Source organism: Ips typographus, linkage group LG3 (assembly GCF_016097725.1).
Source record: "Ips typographus isolate SLU linkage group LG3, UJ_Ityp_2.0, whole genome shotgun sequence".
Lineage (NCBI taxonomy): Eukaryota > Metazoa > Arthropoda > Insecta > Coleoptera > Curculionidae > Ips > Ips typographus.
Window position 1 is genome coordinate 12,686,066 of NC_138424.1, and position 8,672 is coordinate 12,694,737.

At 34.5% G+C, this 8,672-nt stretch overlaps 1 long non-coding RNA gene across 1 annotated transcript; it reads right to left on the reverse strand.

The window, feature by feature from the left end:
- Positions 1–5,681: 5,681 nt before the first annotated feature.
- Positions 5,682–6,905, reverse strand: LOC145726737 (uncharacterized). Its single transcript, XR_014177655.1, has 2 exons — positions 6,066–6,905; positions 5,682–5,858 (listed from the first exon to the last, which is right to left on the reverse strand). It is a non-coding gene; the product is annotated as an uncharacterized LOC145726737 (long non-coding RNA).
- Positions 6,906–8,672: the final 1,767 nt, after the last annotated feature.

An 8,672-nucleotide genomic window follows, 5' to 3' on the forward strand; every position in this document is an offset into this window, starting at 1 on the left:
AAAAGTCTTAGTTTTCAGCTCCGACGTTTCGTTTTTTAGATACCATCATCAAATTCATCAAACTAAATTATCTACTCATTATGACAACATATCAATTTCAATTAATTACTAATAATCAATTAATTTCTTAATTAAAATTTAAAAAAAATACTAATTAATATTTAATTTATTAAGTACCAAGTAGGTAACACACTAGGTATACTTTTTTGACAAGTGTGACACGTCATTGGATTCGAAGGTCTGTAGCTACTAAAAAACGAAATAAAAAGTTTAGGTCCGTATTTGAAAAATTGAAGTTGATGATGGTATCTAAAAAACAAAACGTCGGAGCTGAAAACTCACTGCGTTCACGCGTTAAAACCTTTTCAGTGTGTAATTTTTTAGGGTTTCGGTCCTCTTCCTCCTTTTCAAACTTCCTTTTTAATTCAATTCAAAATTCTTGTTTAATTTAGTTTTTTTTGTATCGTTTTATCTATGTGTTAGTACCTAACACAGTTTTCGAGAAAATTACAAATTAATCAGAAAAACACAACCTTTTTCAAATATACCTAGTTTATAAAGTTATATGTACTATATTGTTCTTTTTAGACGTAAATTACGCGGTTTAAATTTGCGTTCTAATTTTAAAACCTGAAGCACCTGTCAAAAAAGGTATTTGAAGTTGGTACCAACTCCAGTCATTTAACTGGAATACCTTGTATATTATTATATTTTTAGATCCTGCTCACGATTTAAAATATGTTTCATGTATGATAACCTATATTTATCTGCAACGGTTTTCGAGATATTGACGTAGGAAAAATTACATTTTCACATTTTGGAGTGTCATAGCTCCTAAGTAGAAGGAGTTACAGCAAAATGGCTTGCATGTTCCTTAAATTTTTCTGATGTATGCCAATGTCATACTGCAACGTTTGAAAGGTGTCAATTTTTTACTCTTATTAATTTTGGTCACCTATCAAAATTTACAAATGTTACCGGGTGCTAGATCTGAAAAATGTAAGATAGGAACATGCAAACCGTTTTGCTCTAATTTTATCTGATTTAGAGCTATGACGGTTCAAAGTGTGAAAGCGTCATTTTTTTTCCGTCAATTTACCGAAAACAGTTGCATATTGTTAGAGGTTGATTTGATACATGAAACATACTTTAAATCTTTCAGGATAAGGAGGGACACTATGGGAATCTTGGAAACGGTTAGAGATACAGATTTGGTTAAATGGGAAGAAAGTTGCGTAATCATAACCTTAATAAAATGGCCTCTAGAAAACGTCGATTTTTTTTAAATTTTTGATATATATATAAATATTCTTTATTTTCCATAGAAAAAGGCTATCGACCACTTGGTCTTTCTGCCTATGTTTACAGCGGGATTTTTTTTACATATTATCTTATTTCTAATTATTTACAATTTATTTACAAAAAAAGTAGTCCTAGTTAAAGTGCTCTAGTAGGGTGGCAGTGGGAAAGAGGTAACGGGATTGTCTAGTCTGTCTTGTTATGCATAGAGTTACAATTGTCCAGTTGTTTGGATTATTTTTCCATTTGTTTTGTAGTTGTATAAGTCTGTCTGTTATTTTGGTCATGGTTGTACGTTCGGAGAGAAGTTGGTCGGATGGGTTGTGTAGTGGGTTTTCTGGGTGTCTTTTTTGGTTATTAGTCTTAGAGCAATCTGTTCCGTAGTCTGAGTATATCTTTTAGTTTTGTCAGTAGCGTTTGCTCTAAGTAAGTGTCCGTAGTCTAAAACTGGTCTACAGATGGTATTATACCAGGTGTCCAAGAGCACTCTGGACATAGGAGATTAACATGGAAAAATTGTTTTGATTTTTTTTGCGCCTGTACGGTTCATTTAATGGAAAAACGCTTTAGATAAAAGTTGTAGAGCACATTTTCGGCTATCAAATTGTAATTTTTGCAATACCGTAGATTTGACCATTAAGACGAAAAACGGATCTAAAATTCGAAAATTTTAAATCTCTCGCCAAGCGGTCGTTAAGGAAAGTTTATATCCGGCCGTGCTACCAACCTTTCAAAATTATAACAAATCGCTGTCAGTCATTCTGTAATCAAAACATTCAAAACAAGTTTAATTAGTAATAATTTTGAGTTACTACCCACATAATGCACAGAAAATACAAATAAATCGTGATAAAAATACTTTATTAGTAGCCACAGCCCAAAAAACTCCTAAGCGATTTATAACCTCATTCAATGTCTCTACTCAACTTATTTACTTTGTGACACAATTCTTTAAGAAAACACTGGTTTTGCTTGCAAATATTTAATGAGGACGGGAACCGGTATATCCAGCGTGGTATGGCAGTTGCCTATTTTTAGTTATTCACCCTCAGTCCAAAATAGAACAAAATATACTAACCAAAGCTTGCCTGTACAAATATTCGATAATCGTAGGAGACTTTAACCTTAACCGTGACAAAACCAAGCAACTGAACGGATTTCTTGACAACTCGGACTTTACAAAACAACATACACCACCAACATTCCTAATGCCCGAGAACCAGGACTCTACACCGGACATTTTAATGCATACAAAAAACCTTACAAATACCATTAAAGACATAAACCTAACCAACGAACTTGGATCAGACCACCTAGCTATAACCTTTAACATAGACTTACAGCATACGCAACTCCCGCCACCTACTCAACATAACACTAAAAAATTAAACTTAAATAAAACCGACATAGAAAAAGTAAACCAACACTTATATGATTACATTCAATCAAACTCAGAATTCACTTCCTTAGAGACCATACAACAACAACTAAGATTGGCGATTGAAAATTTTACACCGGAAATAAAAAACTCGTACTATCAACATAATTTACCTAAATTTATTTTAAGACTGATCAAACATAAGAGAGAACTGTACAGACTATACATACAAACGCAAAACAACGAACTAAAACGAACACTTAACAATCTTAACCGAAACATTAAAACTTTAATCGCACAATACCGACAAGACAATATGGCTTGAAGCGTGCCAAGAAATAGAAAAAGACAAAGGGAAGTCATATTGGCAAAAAATAAAAAAACTAGCACAGTACAAAAGAACTAACACCATGGGTACTATTGACGAAAACGGAACAGAACGTCACACAGACAAGGACAGGGCCGACGCGTTTGCCAGACACTATCAGAAAGCCTTCAGCATATCAACTAACCCTAACTTTGACAATGACAACTGGAACTTTGTAGACAATTGGTACACTAACTATTTCAATACCTCATCAAACCACAACTGCAAACTAATTACGGACATAGAATACGATGAGGCAATATCTCACATTAAGAACACAGCACCAGGAAAAGACAAAATAAAAGCCAAAATACTGAAAAACCTATCCCAAGAAACCCACAAACTCATCCTTACCCAACTTAATTACTGCATCACAACAAACAAAATACCAAAGACATGGAAAAACGGCATCATAATTCCCATACCAAAAAACGGACTGGACAACACAAAAACACAAAACTACAGACCAATAACATTACTCCCGGTGCTGAGCAAGGTTTATGAACACATAATAAAAAACAGACTGGAAGGACTAATCGGACAACATATCCCAGCATACCAATTCGGTTTTAAACCCAAACATTCGACTGTCCATCCTCTCTTTGTCCTAACGAACAACATTCAAACAACGCACCTTAATGACGAAAAATCCGCATGTTTATTTATGGACATCAACAAAGCGTTTGATAGTGTCTGGCATAAAGGCTTACTGTACAAACTATACAAACTCCAAACCCCTAAATACTTACTTTACACTATCAAAGACTTGTTAGAAAACAGACAATTAGAAGTACGAATTGACAACACCCTCTCCTTTCCCTTCTCTCCAGAACAAGGACTACCTCAAGGTTCACCACTCTCCCCATTCCTCTATAATATATACTGCCACGATATATACAATCACAACCTACAGGACAAAATGCAAATAGACAAAACAGCCTACATATTGCAATACGCTGACGACACCGCACTTATCGTCCATGACAAAACCACTGAAAAAGCGGTAAAGAAACTTCAATCTCTAACAGACATGACAATGACTTGGTTTTATACTTGGAGACTCACACCCAACGCGACGAAAAATCAACTCCTGCTTTCCAACCATAGAATTAACAGAAAATCCCCTGCAATAACAACAGACGGTCACATAACTGAACCAAAAAATTACGTAAAATATCTAGGACTCACAATAGACCAAAAACTTAAATATACAAAACACGTACAAAACATCCGGACAGAAATAACTAAAAGAGCAAAACATTTTCGCTCACTAACATACAAAGACAAAGGAATAAGCATAAGAACCGCCACAAAAATATACCAAGCCATCTGCAGACCTTTGTTAGACTACGGACATATAACTATGACAAACACAACTGAACGAAATAAACGGCACTTACAAACAACAGAACAAATCGCACTAAGAATAATAACACGAATAAGACATCCCCAAAACCCACTTCATAACCCCTCAAATGAGTTACTATACCAACGCACAAACTTACCAAGAATAACAGAAAGACTACAACAAATTCAAACAAAATGGAAAAACAATCCACATAACTGGACCATACTAAATCCTCTGTGTCTCACAAGACAGACAAGACAATCTCGCTTCCTATTTCCTTCAACTACCCTACTAGAACACTTACACCTAACATAATCCTCAACACTACTTTAGACTAACTTTTTTTTTTTTTTTTAAATATGTTATTTTGTAAATACTTTACCTAGTTAAGTTATGCCTTTTTTTTTGTAATCATATTACAGTATGTATCTCTTATCACATAGGCAGAAAGACCAAACTGGTCGATAGCCTGTTTCGTTGTAAACGAAACAAAGATTGTATATATATATATATATATATATTTAATGAGGATGACCGAATCACCTATCTCAAGCCTCTTCATAACACTACCAAACGATTTAAAGTGATAAAAACAATGGACTAGGAAGGCCTGCAGATGTTGGAAGATAAGTTGCTTTACTATACAGGAACCACAAAATAGGGTAAATACTTCCCTCAAAAGTGATGCAATTTAGTGACCTATGTGACTGATAGTTTTATTGTATCCTTTTGTTTTGTAGTGTTATCAACAACATAGTGTTTAAGTGGTTTTATATTGTATGATGTTAATAAAAAGGCATTTTTATAACTGATTGTCAATGTTTTTTCGTTAGTCCTACAGGGTAAGGTAAGTACTGATATTTAATTAGCTTCATTAGTTAACTTGAACATCATTCACCTACAAAGATGCTTGTAAAATATCTAACCAAAAATAGTTTATTTGCAAGTAATGTGTAACTCGAGTTCACATTTGATTAGTAAAGGTATGTCCTGTGAAATGGTGTATTTAATTAGAAGCAAATTGTTTTACTACATTTCACCTACCTTTGCTAATTTGGAACTCCACTATTATCCAAACAAACATTAGGTTAGTAAGACAAAGTTGTTTTTAGCATAGCTTGTATGGTGAAAGGTTCACCCACTCACACTCAATCTGTAGCACAATCACTGTTTATGTGATAAGACCAGTTTTCTTTGCCACCTATTGTACCTAAGCTTTTCACTTGAAGAAAATGTATATTACCTTACCTACCATACCTTGAACTGTGAATAAATAATTAATACAAATGTTCAGTGTACAAAGTTTTATTTGGAACAATTGAGTGGGGGGGAAAAAGAACACAATTATAATGTTAATACCTAAACCTAGAATAGAACAGCTCATGTAGATAGCTCAATTGAAAAGTTGGTTTTTTGACAATACCTACCCATATACAAAAACTTTTATCATCTGACTGATAATTTGACTGTGTAAGTCCATATTCTGTTCCTAAAAGGGGTTTCTCAGAGGTTTTATAGCCAGTTTAAGATTATTCACATTTCATAGTCACATCAAATTTTGAGATTTCAGTCAGATATCAACACTGAATCATTTTAAGTTTTAGTTGCAACACTGATGAAGATCCTCGCTGATGATAGTCCATGAAGTTAAGCACATTTAAGCTAAATCACACCACTTTTGAAGGAAGTATTTGGCCCCTTTGTTGTTGTCTCTGTACAGTAGGAAACTTATCTTCAAAGATCTGGCTTCATTGTCCACTGTTTTCATCACTTTAAATCGTTCGGTAGTGTTATGAAGAGGCTTGAGATAGGTGATTCGGTCATCCTCATTAAATATTTGCAAGCAAAACCAGTGTTTTCTTAAAGAATTTTGCTACAAAGTAAATAAGTTGAGTAGAGACACTGAATGAGGTTATAAACGCAATGAAAGATATTAATGAAACACTTCTTGATTTTAAAACTAATGATGAATTTGTATTAACTATTGATACAAAAAAACATGCTATTAGGATGAGGTTATAACAGTACAAGTCATGTCTAAAAGTATGGTTAGAGAACCGCCCGGCTGACATTTCATTCGCGTGAGCGTGTAGGGAGGGTTGCGTCGTATCGATACACTTTCCTTAACACGCAACTTACCAGATTTTTGGGCTGTGGCTACTGATAAAGTATTTTTATCACGATTTATTTGTATTTTCTTCGTATTATGTGGGTAGTAAATCAAAATTATTACTAAATAAACTTGTTTTGAATGTTTTGATTACAGAATGACTGACAGCGATTTGTTATGATTTTGAAAGGTTGGTAGCACGGCCGGATATAAACTTTCCTTAACAACCGCTTGGCGCGAGATTTAAAATTTCCGAATTTTAGATCCGTTTTTCGTCTTAATGGTCAAATCTGCGGTATTAAAAAAAAAAATATTTGAAATTAAATGAACCGTACAGGCGCAAAAAAATCAAAACCGTTTTCCCATGTTAATCTCCTATGTCCAGGGTGCTCTTGGACACCTGGTATTTGTGTGGCTGTTTTCGTGCTGATACCTTTGTTTTTGTATGTCAGTGATCTAAAGTGTTTTGTCTGTTTAATAGTTTCAGTTCTTGCATTTTTTAAGTGTTTTGTATATTTTAGTTTTTGGTCCAGTATTACGCCCAAGTATACTGGACCAAAAACTATCCGCGGCCGCGGTTATGTTTGGAGAGTTATCTTTGATCTTATAATTTGGTAGTAAAAGTTGGTTTTTAGTTGCGTTGGGAGTCAGTCTCCATCTGTAGAACGATGTCACAGTATCGTCAGTAAGCGATTGTAGTTTTGACACTGCTTTTGACGTAGTTTTACCGTGTACTATAAGTGCGTATTGTAATATGTATGCGGTTTTGTCAAATTGGTTTTTGTCCTGCTGGTTGTGATTGTATATGTCGTGGCAGTATAGGTAAAGGTGAGAGGGGTGATCCTTGGGGTAGTCCTTGTTCAGAACTGAAAGGAAAGGAAAGTGTGTTATCTATCCGAACGTGCAGTTGTCTATTTTCTAGTAAATTTTTGATTGTGTAAAGTAAGTATTTTGGTGTATCAAGTTTATGTAGTTTGTAAAGTAGTCCTTTGTGACAGACACTGTCAAAAGCTTTGTTAATGTCCATGAACAAACAAGCTGTTTTGTTGCCGTTGAGGTGCGTTGTTTGTATGTTGTTAGTTAAGATAAAAAGTGGATGTATAGTCGAGTGTTTTGGTTTAAAGCCAAACTGGTATAGTGGAATGTGCTGCCCAATCTGTTCTTGAAGTCTATTTTTAATAATAAGTTCAAGCAGTTTACTAAGTACTGAAAGTAGTGTAATAGGTCTGTAATTTTGAGTTTGTGTGTTGTCGAGTCCATTTTTTGGAATGGGTATTATTATGCCCGTTTTCCATGCATCCGGAATTATGTTGCGTCGAATGCAGTTGTTGAGTGAGTCTAGTATAAGTTTGTGAGTTCCAGGGGTTAACTTTTTCAGCAGTTTGCTTTTAATGTTGCCCTTGCCTGGAGCGGTGTTCTTTAAGTTAGTCAGTGCTTCATCGTATTCAACGTTAGAGATTAACGGAAAAGTATTTTCTGTTTGTTTGTCAAAATAGTTGTTGTACCAGTCATTTACTGAGATCCAGTTTTGGACGTCAAAGTTAGGGTTAGTAGACGTCTGGAAAGCTTTCTGAAAGTGCCTGGCAAATGCGTTAGCTTTGTCTTGGTCTGAGTATTGTTCGGTGCCATTTTCGTTTATTGTTTTTAGCGGATTGGTTAATTTTTGATATATTTGGAAAAGTGAATTTTTTTTATTTTACGTTTTAATTTTTTGTGACGTTAATTTTGGACTTAGACTAAATAGAATGTAGACACTTCTCCATAGCTACTTTTAGTGCTCTTTGAAGTGGCGTCATCAGTTTTTAATTCCGACGTTTCGTCTTTGCGAAACCATCATCAACTTCGTTCTTTAAATACGGTCCTGATGTTTTTCTGAGATTCTGAAAGCCCTTTTTATTCTGAATTCAATGATGTATGACACTTTATGGTTTTCTTTAGGTTTACACTGTTTTTCGGCATTAATAAAAAAATATTAAACATCTGTAATCCGTTTTTTAATTTTTTAAAATAAACATCTAAATAATTGAAGTAGAAGTCCATGTTCTCAAAGTGGAGGTGAAAGTGTTAAAAAAGAGGAAAGAACACACAGCCTTCTCCACAAAATATTTATTATCCCCTAAATGTTAAATGGGGGGGGGTGCTCAACTAGTTTCGGGCACATAAGTACCCA